Genomic DNA, 18,238 nt, shown 5'->3' with positions numbered 1-18,238 from the left:
ATCTGTCATCTGTCACATGCCATCTGTCATTTGTCATCTGTCATCTGTCATCTGTCATCTGTCATTTGTCATCTGTCATCTGTCATTTGTCTTCTGTCACCTGTCATCTGTCATCTGTCATCTGTCATCTGTCACATGCCGTCTGTCATCTGTCATCTGTCATCTGTCATCTGTCATCTGTCATGTTTCATCTGTCATCTGTCATCTGTCATTTGTCATCTGCCATATGTCATCTGTCATCTGTCATCTGTCATCTGTCATCTGTCATCTGTCATCTGTCATCTGTCATCTGTCATCTGTCATCTGTCATCTGTCATCTGTCATCTGTCATCTGTCATCTGTCATCTGTCATCTGTCATCTGTCATCTGTCATCTGTCATCTGTCATCTGTCATCTGTCATCTGTCATCTGTCATCTGTCATCTGTCATCTGTCATCTGTCATCTGTCATCTGTCTTCTGTCATCTGTCATCTGTCATCTGTCATCTGTCATCTGTCATCTGTCATCTGTCATCTGTCATCTGTCATCTGCTATCTGTCATCTGTCATCTGTCATGTGTCATCTGTCATCTGTCATCTGTCATCTGTCATCTGTCATCTGTCATCTGTTATCTGTCATATGTCATCTGTCATCTGTCATTTGTCTTCTGTCATCTGTCATCTGTCATCTGTCATCTGTCATCTGTCATCTGTCACATGCCATCTGTCATCTGTCATCTGTCATTTGTCATCAGTCATGTGTCATTTGTCATCTGTTATCTGTCATCTGTCATCTGTCATCTGTTATCTGTCATCTGTCATCTGTCATCTGTCATCTGTTATCTGTCATCTGTCATCTGTCATCTGTCATCTGTCATCTGTCATCTGTCATCTGTCTTTTGTCATCTGTCATCTGTCACCTGTCATCTGTCACATGCCATCTGTCATCTGTCATCTGTTCTTTTGTCATCTGTCATCTGTCATCTGTCATCTGTCATCTGTCATTTGTCATCTGTCATCTGTCATTTGTCATTTGTTATCTGTCATCTGTCATCTGTCATCTGTCATCTCTCATCTGTCATCTGTCATTTGTCTTCTGTCATCTGTCATCTGTCATCTGTCATCTGTCACATGCCATCTGTCATCTGTCATCTGTCATCTGTCATCTGTCATCTGTCATCTGTCATCTGTCATCCGTCATCTGTCATCTGTCATCCGTCATCTGTTATCTGTCATCTGTCATCTATCATCTGTCATCTGTCATCTGTCATCTGTCATCTGTCATCTGTCATTTGTCATCTGTCATCTGTCACCTGTCATCTGTCATCTGTCATCTGTCATCTGTCATCTGTCATCTGTCATCTGTCACCTGTCATCTGTCATCTGTCATCTGTCATCTGTCATCTGTCATCTGTCTTCTGTCATCTGTCATCTGTCATCTGTCATCTGTCATCTGTCATCTGTCATCTGCTATCTGTCATCTGTCATCTGTCATGTGTCATCTGTCATCTGTCATCTGTCATCTGTCATCTGTTATCTATCATCTGTCATCTGTCATCTGTCATCTGTTATCTGTTATCTGTCATCTGTCATCTGTCATCTGTCATCTGTCATCTGTCATCTGTCATCTGTCATCTGTCATCTGTCATCTGTCATCTGTCATCTGTCATCTGTCATCTGTCATCTGTCATCTGTCATCTGTCATCTGCCTTTTGTCATCTGTCATCTGTCATCTGTCATCTGTCATCTGTCACATGCCATCTGTCATCTGTCATCTGTCTTTTGTCATCTGTCATCTGTCATCTGTCATCTGTCATTTGTCATCTGTCATCTGTCATTTGTCATCTGTTATCTGTCATCTGTCATCTGTCATCTGTCATCTGTCATCTGTCATCTGTCATTTGTCTTCTGTCATCTGTCATCTGTCATCTGTCATCTGTCATCTGTCACATGCCATCTGTCATCTGTCATCTGTCATCTGTCATCTGTCATCTGTCATCTGTCATCTTTCATCTGTCAACTGTCATCCGTCATCTGTCATCTGTCATCCGTCATCTGTTATCTGTCATCTGTCATCTATCATCTGTCATCTGTCAACTGTCATCTGTCATCTGTCATCTGTCATCTGTCATCTGTCATTTGTCATCTGTCATCTGTCACCTGTCTTCTGTCATCTGTCATCTGTCATCTGTCATCTGTCATCTGTCATTTGTCTTCTGTCATCTGTCATCTGTCATCTGTCATCTGTCACATGCCATCTGTCATCTGTCATCTGTCATCTGTCATCTGTCATCTGTCATCTGTCATCTGTCATCTGTCATCTGTCATCTGTCACCTGTCATCTGTCATCTGTCATCTGTCACCTGTCATGTGTCATCTGTCATCTGTCATCTGTCGTCTGTCATCTGTCATCTGTCATTTGTCATTTGTCATCTGTCATCTGTCATCTGTCATCTGTCATCTGTCATCTGTCATCTGTCATCTGTCATCTGTCATCTGTCATCTGTCATCCGTCATCTGTCATCTGTCATCTGTTATCTGTCATCTGTCATCTATCATCTGTCATCTGTCATCTGTCATCTGTCATCTGTCATCTGTCATCTGTCATCTGTCATCTGTCATCTGTCATCTGTCATCTGTCATCTGTCATCTGTCATCTGTCATCTGTCATCTGTCATCTGTCATCTGTCATCTGTCATCTGTCATCTGTCATCTGTCATCTGTCATCTGTCATCTGTCATCTGCTATCTGTCATCTGTCATCTGTCATGTGTCATCTGTCATCTGACATCCGTCATCTGTCATCTGTTATCTGTCATATGTCATCTGTCATCTGTCATTTGTCTTCTGTCATCTGTCATCTGTCATCTGTCATCTGTCATCTGTCACATGCCATCTGTCATCTGTCATCTGTCATTTGTCATCTGTCATCTGTCATTTGTCATCTGTTATCTGTCATCTGTCATCTGTCATCTGTTATCTGTCATCTGTCATCTGTCATCTGTCATCTGTCATCTGTCATCTGTTATCTGTCATCTGTCATCGGTCATCTGTCATCTGTCATCTGTCATCTGTCATCTGTCATCTGTCATCTGTCATCTGTCATCTGTCATCTGTCATCTGTCTTTTGTCAACTGTCATCTGTCATCTGTCATCTGTCATCTGTCACATGCCATCTGTCATCTGTCATCTGTCTTTTGTCATCTGTCATCTGTCATCTGTCATCTGTCATTTGTCATCTGTCATCTGTCATTTGTCATCTGTTATCTGTCATCTGTCATCTGTCATCTGTCATCTGTCATTTGTCTTCTGTCATCTGTCATCTGTCATCTGTCATCTGTCATCTGTCATCTGTCACATGCCATCTGTCATCTGTCATCTGTCGTCTGTCATCTGTCATCTGTCATCTGTCATCTGTCATCTGTCATCTGTCATCCGTCATCTGTCATCTGTCATCCGTGATCTGTTATCTGTCATCTGGCATCTATCATCTGTCATCTGTCATCTGTCATCTGTCATCTGTCATCTGTCATCTGTCATTTGTCATCTGTCATCTGTCACCTGTCATCTGTCATCTGTCATCTGTCATCTGTCATCTGTCATCTGTCACCTGTCATCTGTCATCTGTCATCTGTCATCTGTCATCTGTCATCTGTCATCTGTCATCTGTCTTCTGTCATCTGTCATCTGTCATCTGTCATCTGTCATCTGTCATCTGTCATCTGTCATCTGCTATCTGTCATCTGTCATCTGTCATGTGTCATCTGTCATCTGTCATCTGTCATCTGTCATCTGTTATCTGTCATCTGTCATCTGTCATCTGTCATCTGTTATCTGTCATCTGTCATCTGTCATCTGTCATCTGTCATCTGTCATCTGTCATCTGTCATCTGTCATCTGTCATCTGTCATCTGTCATCTGTCACATGCCATCTGTCATCTGTCATCTGTCTTTTGTCATCTGTCATCTGTCATCTGTCATCTGTCATCTGTCATCTGTCATCTGTCATTTGTCATCTGTCATCTGTCATTTGTCATCTGTTATCTGTCATCTGTCATCTGTCATCTGTCATCTGTCATCTGTCATCTGTCATCTGTCATCTGTCATCTGTCATTTGTCTTCTGTCATCTGTCATCTGTCATCTGTCATCTGTCATCTGTCACATGCCATCTGTCATCTGTCATCTGTCATCTGTCATCTGTCATCTGTCACCTGTCATCTGTCACCTGTCATCTGTCACCTGTCATCTGTCATCTGTCATCTGTCATCTGTCATCTGTCATCTGTAATCTGTCATCTGTCATCTGTCATGTGTCATCTGTCATCTGTCATCTGTCGTCTGTCATCTGTCATCTGTCATCTGTCATTTGTCATTTGTCATCTGTCATCTGTCATCTGTCATCTGTCATCTGTCATCTGTCATCTGTCATCTGTCATCTGTCATCTGTCATCCGTCATCTGTCATCTGTCATCTGTCATCTGTTATCTGTCATCTGTCATCTATCATCTGTCATCTGTCATCTGTCATCTGTCATCTGTCATCTGTCATCTGTCATCTGTCATCTGTCATCTGTCATCTGTCATCTGTCATCTGTCATCTGTTCTCTGTCATCTGTCATCTGTCATCTGTCATCTGTCATCTGTCATCTGTCATCTGTCATCTGTCATCTGTCATCTGTCATCTGTCATCTATCATCTGTCATCTGTCATCTGTCATCTGTCATCGATCATCTGTCATCTGTCATCTGTCATCTGTCATCTATCATGTGTCATCTGTCATTTGTCATTTGTCATCTGTCATTTGTCTTCTGTCATCTGTCATCTGTCATCTGTCATCTGTCATCTGTCACATGCCATCTGTCATTTCTCATCTGTCATCTGTCATTTGTCATCTGTTATCTGTCATCTGTCATCTGTCATCTGTCATCTGTCATCTGTCATCTGGCATCTGTCATCTGTCATCTGTCACCTGTCATCTGTCATCTGTCATCTGTCATCTGTCATCTGTCATCTGTCATCTGTCATCTGTCATCTGTCATCTGTCATCTGTCATCTGTCATGTGTCATCTGTCATCTGTCATCTGTCATCTGTCGTCTGTCATCTGTCATCTGTCATCTGTCATCTGTCATCTGTCATCTGTCATCTGTCATCTGTCATCTGTCATCTGTAATCTGTCATCTGTCATCTGTCATCTGTCATCCGTCATCTGTCATCTGTCATCTGTCATCTGTCATCTGTCATCTGTCATCTGTCATCTGTCATCTGTCATCTATCATGTGTCATCTGTAATTTGTCATTTGTCATCTGTCATTTGTCTTCTGTCATCTGTCATCTGTCATCTGTCACATGCCATCTGTCATCTGTCATTTGTCATCTGTCATTTGTCATCTGTTATCTGTCATCTGTCATCTGTCATCTGTCATCTGTCATCTGTCATCTGTCATCTGTCATCTGGCATCTGTCATCTGTCATCTGTCATCTGTCACCTGTCATCTGTCATCTGTCACCTGTCATCTGTCATCTGTCATCTGTCATCTGTCATCTGTCATCTGTCATCTGTCATCTGTCATCTGTCATCTGTCATCTGTCATCTGTCATCTGTCATCTGTCATCTGTCATCTGTCATCTGTCATCTATCATGTGTCATCTGTCATTTGTCATTTGTCATCTGTCATTTGTCTTCTGTCATCTGTCATCTGTCATCTGTCATTTGTCATCTGTCACATGCCGTCTGTCATCTGTCATTTGTCATCTGTCATCTGTCATCTGTCATCTGCCATCTGTCATCTGTCATCTGTCATCTGTCATCTGTCATCTGTCATCTGTCATCTGTCATCTGTCATCTGCCACATGTCATCTGTCATCTGTCATCTGTCATCTGTCATCTGTAATCTGTCATCTGTCATCTGTCATCTGTCATCCGTCATCTGTCATCTGTCATCTGTCATCTGTCTTCTGTCATCTGTCATCTGTCATCTGTCATCTGTCATTTGTCATCTGTCATCTGTCATCTGTCATCTGTCATCTGTCATCTGTCATCTGTCATCTGTCATCTGTCATCTGTCATCTGTCATCTGTCATCTGTAATCTGTCATCTGTCATCTGTCATCCGTCATCTGTCATCTGTCATCTGTCATCTGTCATCTGTCATCTGTCATCTGTCATCTGTCATCTGTCATCCGTCATCTGTCATCTGTCATCTGTCATCTGTCATCTGTCATCTGTCATCTGTCATCTGTCATCTGTCATCTGTCATCTGTCATCTGTCATCTGTCATCTGTCATCTGTCATCTGTCACCTGTCATCTGTCATCTGCCATCTGTCATCTGTCATCTGTCATCTGTCATCTGTCATCTGTCATCTGTCATCTGTCATCTGTCATCTGTCATCTGTCACCTGTCATCTGTCATCTGTCATCTGTCATCTGTCATCTGTCATCTGTCATCTGTTATCTGTCATCTCTCATCTGTCATCTGTCATCTGTCATGTGTCATCTGTCATCTGTCATCTGTCATCTGTCATCTGTCATCTGTCATCTGTCATCTGTCATCTGTCATCTGTCATATGTCATCTGTCATCTGTCATCTGTCATCTGTCATCTGTCATCTGTTACCTGTCATCTGTCATCTGTCATCTGTCATCTGTCATCTGTCATCTGTCATCTGTCATCTGTCATCTGTCACCTGTCATCTGTCATCTGTCATCTGTCATCTGTCATCTGTCATCTGTCATCTGTCATCTGTCATCTGTCATCTGTCATCTGTCATCTGTCATCTGTCATCTGTCATCTGTCATCTGTCATCTGTCATTTGTCATCTGTCATTTGTCTTCTGTCATCTGTCATCTGTCATCTGTCACATGCCATCTGTCATCTGTCGTCTGTCATCTGTCATTTGTCATCTGTCATTTGTCATCTGTTATCTGTCATCTGTCATGTGTCATCTGTCATCTGTCATCTGTCATCTGTCATCTGTCATTTGTCATCTGTTATCTGTCATCTGTCATCTGTCATCTGGCACCTGTCATCTGTCATCTGTCATCTGTCATCTGTCATCTGTCACATGCCATCTGTCATCTGTCGTCTGTCATCTGTCATCTGTCATTTGTCATCTGTTATCTGTCATCTGTCATCTGGCACCTGTCATCTGTCATCTGTCATCTGTCATCTGTCATCTGTCATCTGTCATCTGTCATCTGTCATCTGTCATCTGTCATCTGTCATCTGTCATCTGTCATCTGTCATCTGTCATCTGTCATCTGTCATCTGTCATCTGTCATCTGTCATCTGTCATCTGGCATCTGTCATCTGTCATCTGTCATCTGTCATGTGTCATCTGTCATCTGCCATCTGTTATCTGTCATCTTTCATCTGTCATCCGTCATCTGTCGTCTGTCAACTGTCATCTGTCATCTGTCATTTGTCATTTGTCATCTGTCATTTTCTATCATCCGACATCTATCATTTGTCATTTGTTATCTGTCATCTGTCATTTGTCTTCTGTCATCTGTCATCTGTCATCTGTCATCTGTCATCTGTCATCTGTCACATGCCATCTGTCATCTGTCATCTGTCATCTGTCATCTGTCATCTGTCATTTGTCATCTGTCATCTGTCATTTGTCTTCTGTCACCTGTCATCTGTCATCTGTCATCTGTCATCTGTCACATGCCGTCTGTCATCTGTCATCTGTCATCTGTCATCTGTCATCTGTCATGTGTCATCTGTCATCTGTCATCTGTCATTTGTCATCTGCCATATGTCATCTGTCATCTGTCATCTGTCATCTGTCATCTGTCATCTGTCATCTGTCATCTGTCATCTGTCATCTGTCATCTGTCATCTGTCATCTGTCATCTGTCATCTGTCATCTGTCATCTGTCATCTGTCATCTGTCATCTGTCATCCGTCATCTGTCATCTGTCATCTGTCATCTGTCATCTGTCATCTGTCATCTGTCATCTGTCATCTGTCATCTGTCATCTGTCATCTGTCATCTGTCATCTGTCATCTGTCATCTGTCATCTGTCACCTGTCATCTGTCATCTGCCATCTGTCATCTGTCATCTGTCATCTGTCATCTGTCATCTGTCATCTGTCATCTGTCATCTGTCATCTGTCATCTGTCATCTGTCACCTGTCATCTGTCATCTGTCATGTGTCATCTGTCATCTGTCATCTGTCATCTGTTATCTGTCATCTCTCATCTGTCATCTGTCATCTGTCATGTGTCATCTGTCATCTGTCATCTGTCATCTGTCATCTGTCATCTGTCATCTGTCATCTGTCATATGTCATCTGTCATCTGTCATCTGTCATCTGTCATCTGTCATCTGTTACCTGTCATCTGTCATCTGTCATCTGTCATCTGTCATCTGTCATCTGTCATCTGTCATCTGTCACCTGTCATCTGTCATCTGTCATCTGTCATCTGTCATCTGTCATCTGTCATCTGTCATCTGTCATCTGTCATCTGTCATCTGTCATCTGTCATCTGTCATTTGTCATCTGTCATTTGTCTTCTGTCATCTGTCATCTGTCATCTGTCACATGCCATCTGTCATCTGTCGTCTGTCATCTGTCATTTGTCATCTGTCATTTGTCATCTGTTATCTGTCATCTGTCATGTGTCATCTGTCATCTGTCATCTGTCATCTGTCATCTGTCATTTGTCATCTGTTATCTGTCATCTGTCATCTGTCATCTGGCACCTGTCATCTGTCATCTGTCATCTGTCATCTGTCATCTGTCACATGCCATCTGTCATCTGTCGTCTGTCATCTGTCATCTGTCATTTATCATCTGTTATCTGTCATCTGTCATCTGGCACCTGTCATCTGTCATCTGTCATCTGTCATCTGTCATCTGTCATCTGTCAACTGTCATCTGTCATCTGTCATCTGTCATCTGTCATCTGTCATCTGTCATCTGTCATCTGTCATCTGTCATCTGTCATCTGTCATCTGTCATCTGTCATCTGGCATCTGTCATCTGTCATCTGTCATCTGTCATGTGTCATCTGTCATCTGCCATCTGTTATCTGTCATCTTTCATCTGTCATCCGTCATCTGTCGTCTGTCAACTGTCATCTGTCATCTGTCATTTGTCATTTGTCATCTGTCATTTTCTATCATCCGACATCTATCATTTGTCATTTGTTATCTGTCATCTGTCATTTGTCTTCTGTCATCTGTCATCTGTCATCTGTCATCTGTCATCTGTCACATGCCATCTGTCATCTGTCATCTGTCATCTGTCATCTGTCATCTGTCATCTGTCATTTGTCATCTGTCATCTGTCATTTGTCTTCTGTCACCTGTCATCTGTCATCTGTCATCTGTCATCTGTCATCTGTCACATGCCGTCTGTCATCTGTCATCTGTCATCTGTCATCTGTCATCTGTCATGTGTCATCTGTCATCTGTCATCTGTCATTTGTCATCTGCCATCTGTCATCTGTCATCTGTCATCTGTCATCTGTCATCTGTCATCTGTCATCTGTCATCTGTCATCTGTCATCTGTCATCTGTCATCTGTCATCTGTCATCTGTCATCTGTCATCTGTCATCTGTCATCTGTCATCTGTCATCTGTCATCTGTCATCTGTCATCTGTCATCTGTCATCTGTCATCTGTCATCTGTCATCTGTCATCTGTCATCTGTCATCTGTCATCTGTCATCTGTCATCTGTCATCTGTCATCTGTCATCTGTCATCTGTCATCTGTCATCTGTCATCTGTCATCTGTCATCTGTCATCTGTCATCTGTCATCTGTCATGTGTCATCTGTCATCTGTCATCTGTCATCTGTCATCTGTCATCTGTCATCTGTCATCTGTCATCTGTCATCTGTCTTCTGTCATCTGTCATCTGTCATCTGTCATCTGTCATCTGTCATCTGTCATCTGTCATCTGTTATCTGTCATCTGTCATCTCTCATGTGTCATCTGTCATCTGTCATCTGTCATCTGTCATCTGTTATCTGTCATATGTCATCTGTCATCTGTCATTTGTCTTCTGTCATCTGTCATCTGTCATCTGTCATCTGTCATCTGTCACATGCCATCTGTCATCTGTCATCTGTCATTTGTCATCTGTCATCTGTCATTTGTCATCTGTTATCTGTCATCTGTCATCTGTCATCTGTTATCTGTCATCTGTCATCTGTCATCTGTCATCTGTCATCTGTCATCTGTTATCTGTCATCTGTCATCTGTCATCTGTCATCTGTCATCTGTCATCTGTCATCTGTCTTTTGTCATCTGTCATCTGTCATCTGTCATCTGTCATCTGTCACATGCCATCTGTCATCTGTCATCTGTCATCTGTCATTTGTCATCTGTCATCTGTCATTTGTCATCTGTTATCTGTCATCTGTCATCTGTCATCTGTCATCTGTCATCTGTCATCTGTCATCTGTCATCTGTCATCTGTCATCTGTCATCTGTCATTTGTCTTCTGTCATCTGTCATCTGTCATCTGTCATCTGTCACATGCCATCTGTCATCTGTCATCTGTCATCTGTCATCTGTCATCTGTAATCTGTCATCCGTCATCTGTCATCTGTCATCCGTCATCTGCTATCTTTCATCTGTCATCTATCATCTGTCATCTGTCATCTGTCATCTGTCATCTGTCATCTGTCATTTGTCATCTGTCATCTGTCACCTGTCATTTGTCATCTGTCATCTGTCATCTGTCATCTGTCATCTGTCATTTGTCTTCTGTCATCTGTCATCTGTCATCTGTCATCTGTCATCTGTCACATGCCATCTGTCATCTGTCATCTGTCATCTGTCATCTGTCATCTGTTATCTGTCATCTGTCATCTGTCATCTGTCATCTGTCATCTGTCATCTGTCATGTGTCATCTGTCATCTGTCATCTGTCATCTGTCGTCTGTCATCTGTCATCTGTCATTTGTTATTTGTCATCTGTCATCTGTCATCTGTCATATGTCATCTGTCATCTGTCATCCGTCATCTGTCATCTGTCATCTGTCATCTGTCATCTGTTATCTGTCATCTGTCATCTATCATCTGTCATCTGTCATCTGTCATCTGTCATCTGTCATCTGTCATCTGTCATCTGTCATCTGTCATCTGTCATCTGTCATCTGTCATCTGTCATCTGTCATCTGTCATCTGTCATCTGTCATCTGTCATCTGTCATCTGTCATCTGTCATCTGTCATCTGTCATCTGTCATCTGTCATCTGTCATCTGTCATCTGTCATCTGTCATCTGTCATCTGTCATCTGTCATCTATCATGTGTCATCTGTCATTTGTCATCTGTCATTTGTCTTCTGTCATCTGTCATCTGTCATCTGTCATCTGTCACATGCCATCTGTCATCTGTCATCTGTCATTTGTCATCTGTTATCTGTCATCTGTTATCTGTCATCTGTCATCTGTCATCTGTCATCTGTCATCTGTCATCTGTCATCTGTCATCTGTCATCTGGCATCTGTCATCTGTCATCTGTTATATGTCATCTGTCATCTGTCATCTGTCATCTGTCATCTGTCATCTGTCATCTGTCATCTGTCATCTGTCATCTGTCATCTGGCATCTGTCATCTGTCATCTGTTATATGTCATCTGTCATCTGTCATCTGTCATCTGTCATCTGTCATCTGTCATCTGTCATCTGTCATCTGTCATCTGTCATCTGTCATCTGTCATCTGTCATCTGTCATCTGTCATCTGTCATCTGTCATCTGTCATCTGTCATCTGTCATCTGTCATCTGTCATCTGTCATCTGTCATCTGTCATCTGTCATCTGTCATCTGTCATCTGTCATCTGTCATCTGTCATCTGTCATCTGTCATCTGTCATCTGTCATCTGTCATCTATCATGTGTCATCTGTCATTTGTCATTTGTCATCTGTCATTTGTCTTCTGTCATCTGTCATCTGTCATCTGTCATCTGTCATCTGTCATCTGTCACATGCCATTTGTCATCTGTCATTTGTCATCTGTCATCTGTCATTTGTCATCTGTTATCTGTCATCTTTCATCTGTCATCTGTCATCTGTCATCTGTCATCTGTCATCTGTCATCTGTCATCTGTCATCTGGCATCTGTCATCTGTCATGTGTCATCTGTCATCTGTCATCTGTCATCTGTCATCTCTCATCTCTCATCTGTCATCTGTCATCTGTCATCTATCATGTATCATCTGTCATCTGTCATCTGTCATCTGTCATCTGTCATCTGTCATCTGTCATCTGTCATCTGTCATCTGTCATCTGTCATCTGTCATCTATCATGTGTCATCTGTCATTTGTCATTTGTCATCTGTCATTTGTCATTTGTCATCTGTCATTTGTCTTCTGTCATCTGTCATCTGTCATCTGTCATCTGTCATCTGGCATCTGTCATCTGTCATCTGTTATATGTCATCTGTCATCTGTCATCTGTCATCTGTCATCTGTCATCTGTCATCTGTCATCTGTCATCTGTCATCTGGCATCTGTCATCTGTCATCTGTTATATGTCATCTGTCATCTGTCATCTGTCATCTGTCATCTGTCATCTGTCATCTGTCATCTGTCATCTGTCATCTGTCATCTGTCATCTGTCATCTGTCATCTGTCATCTGTCATCTGTCATCTGTCATCTGTCATCTGTCATCTGTCATCTGTCATATGTCATCTGTCATCTGTCATCTGTCATCTGTCATCTGTCATCTGTCATCTGTCATCTGTCATCTGTCATCTGTCATCTGTCATCTGTCATCTGTCATCTGTCATCTGTCATATGTCATCTGTCATCTGTCATCTGTCATCTGTCATCTGTCATCTGTCATCTGTCATCTGTCATCTGTCATCTGTCATCTGTCATCTGTCATCTGTCATCTGTCATCTGTCATCTGTCATCTGTCATCTGTCATCTGTCATCTGTCATCTGTCATCTGTCATCTGTCATCTGTCATATGTCATCTATCATCTGTCATCTGTCATCTGTCATCTGTCATCTGTCATCTGTCATCTGTCATCTGTCATCTGTCATATGTCATCTGTCATCTGTCATCTGTCATCTGTCATCTGTCATCTGTCATCTGTCATCTGTCATCTGTCATCTATCATGTGTCATCTGTCATTTGTCATTTGTCATCTGTCATTTGTCTTCTGTCATCTGTCATCTGTCATCTGTCATCTGTCATCTGTCACATGCCATCTGTCATCTGTCATTTGTCATCTGTCATCTGTCATTTGTCATCTGTTATCTGTCATCTGTCATCTGTCATCTATCATGTGTCATCTGTCATTTGTCATTTGTCATCTGTCATTTGTCTTCTGTCATCTGTCATCTGTCATCTGTCATCTGTCATCTGTCACATGCCATTTGTCATCTGTCATTTGTCATCTGTCATCTGTCATTTGTCATCTGTTATCTGTCATCTGTCATCTGTCATCTTTCATCTGTCATCCGTCATCTGTCGTCTGTCAACTGTCATCTGTCATCTGTCATTTGTCATTTGTCATCTGTCATTTTCTATCATCCGACATCTATCATTTGTCATTTGTTATCTGTCATCTGTCATTTGTCTTCTGTCATCTGTCATCTGTCATCTGTCATCTCTCACATGCCATCTGTCATCTGTCATCTGTCATCTGTCATCTGTCATCTGTCATCTGTCATCTGTCATTTGTCATCTGTCATCTGTCATTTGTCTTCTGTCACCTGTCATCTGTCATCTGTCATCTGTCATCTGTCATCTGTCATCTGTCATCTGTCACATGCCGTCTGTCATCTGTCATCTGTCATCTGTCATCTGTCATCTGTCATCTGTCATCTGTCATCTGTCATCTGTCATGTGTCATCTGTCATCTGTCATCTGTCATTTGTCATCTGCCATATGTCATCTGTCATCTGTCATCTGTCATCTGTCATCTGTCATCTGTCATCTGTCATCTGTCATCTGTCATCTGTCATCTGTCATCTGTCATCTGTCATCTGTCATCTGTCATCTGTCATCTGTCATCTGTCATCTGTCATCTGTCATCTGTCATCTGTCATCTGTCATCTGTCATCTGTCATCTGTCATCTGTCATCTGTCATCTGTCATCTGTCATCTGTCATCTGTCATCTGTCATCTGTCATCTGTCATCTGTCATCTGTCATCTGTCATCTGTCATCTGTCATCTGTCATCTGTCATCTGTCATCTGTCATCTGTCATCTGTCATCTGTCATCTGTCATCTGTCATCTGTCATGTGTCATCTGTCATCTGTCATCTGTCATCTGTCATCTGTTATCTGTCATCTGTCATCTGTCATCTGTCATCTGTCATCTGTCATCTGTCATCTGTCATCTGTCATCTGTCATCTGTCATCTGTCATCTGTCATCTGTCATCTGTCATCTGTCATCTGTCATCTGTCATCTGTCATCTGTCATCTGTCATCTGTCATCTGTCATCTGTCATCTGTCATCTGTCATCTGTCATCTGTCATCTGTCATCTGTCATCTGTCATCTCTCATCTGTCATCTGTCATCTGTCATCTGTCATCTGTCATCTGTCATCTGTCATCTGTCATCTGTCATATGTCTTCTGTCATCCTTCATCTGTCATCTGTCATCTGTCATCTGTCATCTGTCATCTGTTATCTGTCATCTGTCATCTGTCATGTGTCATCTGTCATCTGTCATCTGTCATCTGTCATCTGTTATCTGTCATATGTCATCTGTCATCTGTCATTTGTCTTCTGTCATCTGTCATCTGTCATCTGTCATCTGTCATCTGTCACATGCCATCTGTCATCTGTCATCTGTCATTTGTCATCTGTCATCTGTCATTTGTCATCTGTTATCTGTCATCTGTCATCTGTCATCTGTCATCTGTTATCTGTCATCTGTCATCTGTCATCTGTCATCTGTTATCTGTCATCTGTCATCTGTCATCTGTCATCTGTCATCTGTCATCTGTCATCTGTCTTTTGTCATCTGTCATCTGTCATCTGTCATCTGTCATCTGTCACATGCCATCTGTCATCTGTCATCTGTCTTTTGTCATCTATCATCTGTCATCTGTCATCTGTCATCTGTCATTTGTCATCTGTCATCTGTCATTTGTCATCTGTTATCTGTCATCTGTCATCTGTCATCTGTCATCTGTCATCCGTCATCTGTCATCTGTCATCCGTCATCTGCTATCTGTCATCTGTCATCTATCATCTGTCATCTGTCATCTGTCATCTGTCATCTGTCATCTGTCATTTGTCATCTGTCATCTGTCACCTGTCATCTGTCATCTGTCATCTGTTATCTGTCATATGTCATCTGTCATCTGTCATTTGTCTTCTGTCATCTGTCATCTGTCATCTGTCATCTGTCATCTGTCACATGCCATCTGTCATCTGTCATCTGTCATTTGTCATCTGTCATCTGTCATTTGTCATCTGTTATCTGTCATCTGTCATCTGTCATCTGTCATCTGTTATCTGTCATCTGTCATCTGTCATCTGTCATCTGTTATCTGTCATCTGTCATCTGTCATCTGTCATCTGTCATCTGTCATCTGTCATCTGTCATCTGTCATCTGTCTTTTGTCATCTGTCATCTGTCATCTGTCATCTGTCATCTGTCACATGCCATCTGTCATCTGTCATCTGTCTTTTGTCATCTGTCATCTGTCATCTGTCATCTGTCATCTGTCATTTGTCATCTGTCATCTGTCATTTGTCATCTGTTATCTGTCATCTGTCATCTGTCATCTGTCATCTGTCATCTGTCATCTGTCATCTGTCATCTGTCATCTGTCATCTGTCATCTGTCATCTGTCATTTGTCATCTGTCATCTGTCATTTGTCATCTGTTATCTGTCATCTGTCATCTGTCATCTGTCATCTGTCATCTGTCATCTGTTATCTGTCATCTGTCATCTGTCATCTGTCATCTGTTATCTGTCATCTGTCATCTGTCATCTGTCATCTGTCATCTGTTATCTGTCATCTGTCATCTGTCATCTGTCATCTGTCATCTGTCATCTGTCATCTGTCATCTGTCATCTGTCTTTTGTCATCTGTCATCTGTCATCTGTCATCTGTCATCTGTCACATGCCATCTGTCATCTGTCATCTGTCTTTTGTCATCTGTCATCTGTCATCTGTCATCTGTCATCTGTCATTTGTCATCTGTCATCTGTCATTTGTCATCTGTCATCTGTTATCTGTCATCTGTCATCTGTCATCTGTCATCTGTCATCTGTCATCTGTCATCTGTCATCTGTCATCTGTCTTTTGTCATCTGTCATCTGTCATCTGTCATCTGTCATCTGTCACATGCCATCTGTCATCTGTCATCTGTCATTTGTCATCTGTCATCTGTCATTTGTCATCTGTTATCTGTCATCTGTCATCTGTCATCTGTCATCTGTTATCTGTCATCTGTCATCTGTCATCTGTCATCTGTTATCTGTCATCTGTCATCTGTCATCTGTCATCTGTCATCTGTTATCTGTCATCTGTCATCTGTCATCTGTCATCTGTCATCTGTCATCTGTCATCTGTCATCTGTCATCTGTCTTTTGTCATCTGTCATCTGTCATCTGTCATCTGTCATCTGTCACATGCCATCTGTCATCTGTCATCTGTCTTTTGTCATCTGTCATCTGTCATCTGTCATCTGTCATCTGTCATTTGTCATCTGTCATCTGTCATTTGTCATCTGTTATCTGTCATCTGTCATTTGTCTTCTGTCATCTGTCATCTGTCATCTGTCATCTGTCATCTGTCACATGCCATCTGTCATCTGTCATCTGTCATTTGTCATCTGTCATCTGTCATTTGTCATCTGTTATCTGTCATCTGTCATCTGTCATCTGTCATCTGTTATCTGTCATCTGTCATCTGTCATCTGTCATCTGTTATCTGTCATCTGTCATCTGTCATCTGTCATCTGTCATCTGTCATCTGTCATCTGTCATCTGTCATCTGTCTTTTGTCATCTGTCATCTGTCATCTGTCATCTGTCATCTGTCACATGCCATCTGTCATCTGTCATCTGTCTTTTGTCATCTGTCATCTGTCATCTGTCATCTGTCATCTGTCATTTGTCATCTGTCATCTGTCATTTGTCATCTGTTATCTGTCATCTGTCATCTGTCATCTGTCATCTGTCATCTGTCATCTGTCATCTGTCATCTGTCATCTGTCATCTGTCATCTGTCATCTGTCATTTGTCTTCTGTCATCTGTCATCTGTCATCTGTCATCTGTCACATGCCATCTGTCATCTGTCATCTGTCATCTGTCATCTGTCATCTGTCATCTGTCATCCGTCATCTGTCATCTGTCATCCGTCATCTGCTATCTGTCATCTGTCATCTGTCATCTGTCATCTGTCATCTGTCATCTGTCATCTGTCATCTGTCATTTGTCTTCTGTCATCTGTCATCTGTCATCTGTCATCTGTCATCTGTCTTTTGTCATCTGTCATCTGTCATCTGTCATCTGTCATCTGTCACATGCCATCTGTCATCTGTCATCTGTCTTTTGTCATCTGTCATCTGTCATCTGTCATCTGTCATCTGTCATTTGTCATCTGTCATCTGTCATTTGTCATCTGTTATCTGTCATCTGTCATCTGTCATCTGTCATCTGTCATCTGTCATCTGTCATCTGTCATCTGTCATCTGTCATCTGTCATCTGTCATCTGTCATCTGTCACATGCCATCTGTCATCTGTCATCTGTCATCTGTCATCTGTCATCTGTCATCCGTCATCTGCTATCTTTCATCTGTCATCTATCATCTGTCATCTGTCATCTGTCATCTGTCATCTGTCATCTGTCATTTGTCATCTGTCATCTGTCACCTGTCATTTGTCATCTGTCATCTGTCATCTGTCATCTGTCATCTGTCATCTGTCATTTGTCTTCTGTCATCTGTCATCTGTCATCTGTCATCTGTCATCTGTCATCTGTCACATGCCATCTGTCATCTGTCATCTGTCATCTGTCATCTGTCATCTTTCATCTGTCATCTATCATCTGTCATCTGTCATCTGTCATCTGTCATCTGTCATCTGTCATTTGTCATCTGTCATCTGTCACCTGTCATTTGTCATCTGTCATCTGTCATCTGTCATCTGTCATCTGTCATCTGTCATTTGTCTTCTGTCATCTGCTATCTTTCATCTGTCATCTATCATCTGTCATCTGTCATCTGTCATCTGTCATCTGTCATCTGTCATTTGTCATCTGTCATCTGTCACCTGTCATTTGTCATCTGTCATCTGTCATCTGTCATCTGTCATCTGTC

Source organism: Condylostylus longicornis, unplaced genomic scaffold (assembly GCF_029603195.1).
Source record: "Condylostylus longicornis isolate FDR11 unplaced genomic scaffold, ASM2960319v2 ptg000147l, whole genome shotgun sequence".
NCBI classification, from domain to species: Eukaryota; Metazoa; Arthropoda; class Insecta; order Diptera; family Dolichopodidae; genus Condylostylus; species Condylostylus longicornis.
The sequence above is the reverse complement of the archived record's forward strand: the minus strand, read 5'-3'. Positions refer to the sequence as shown.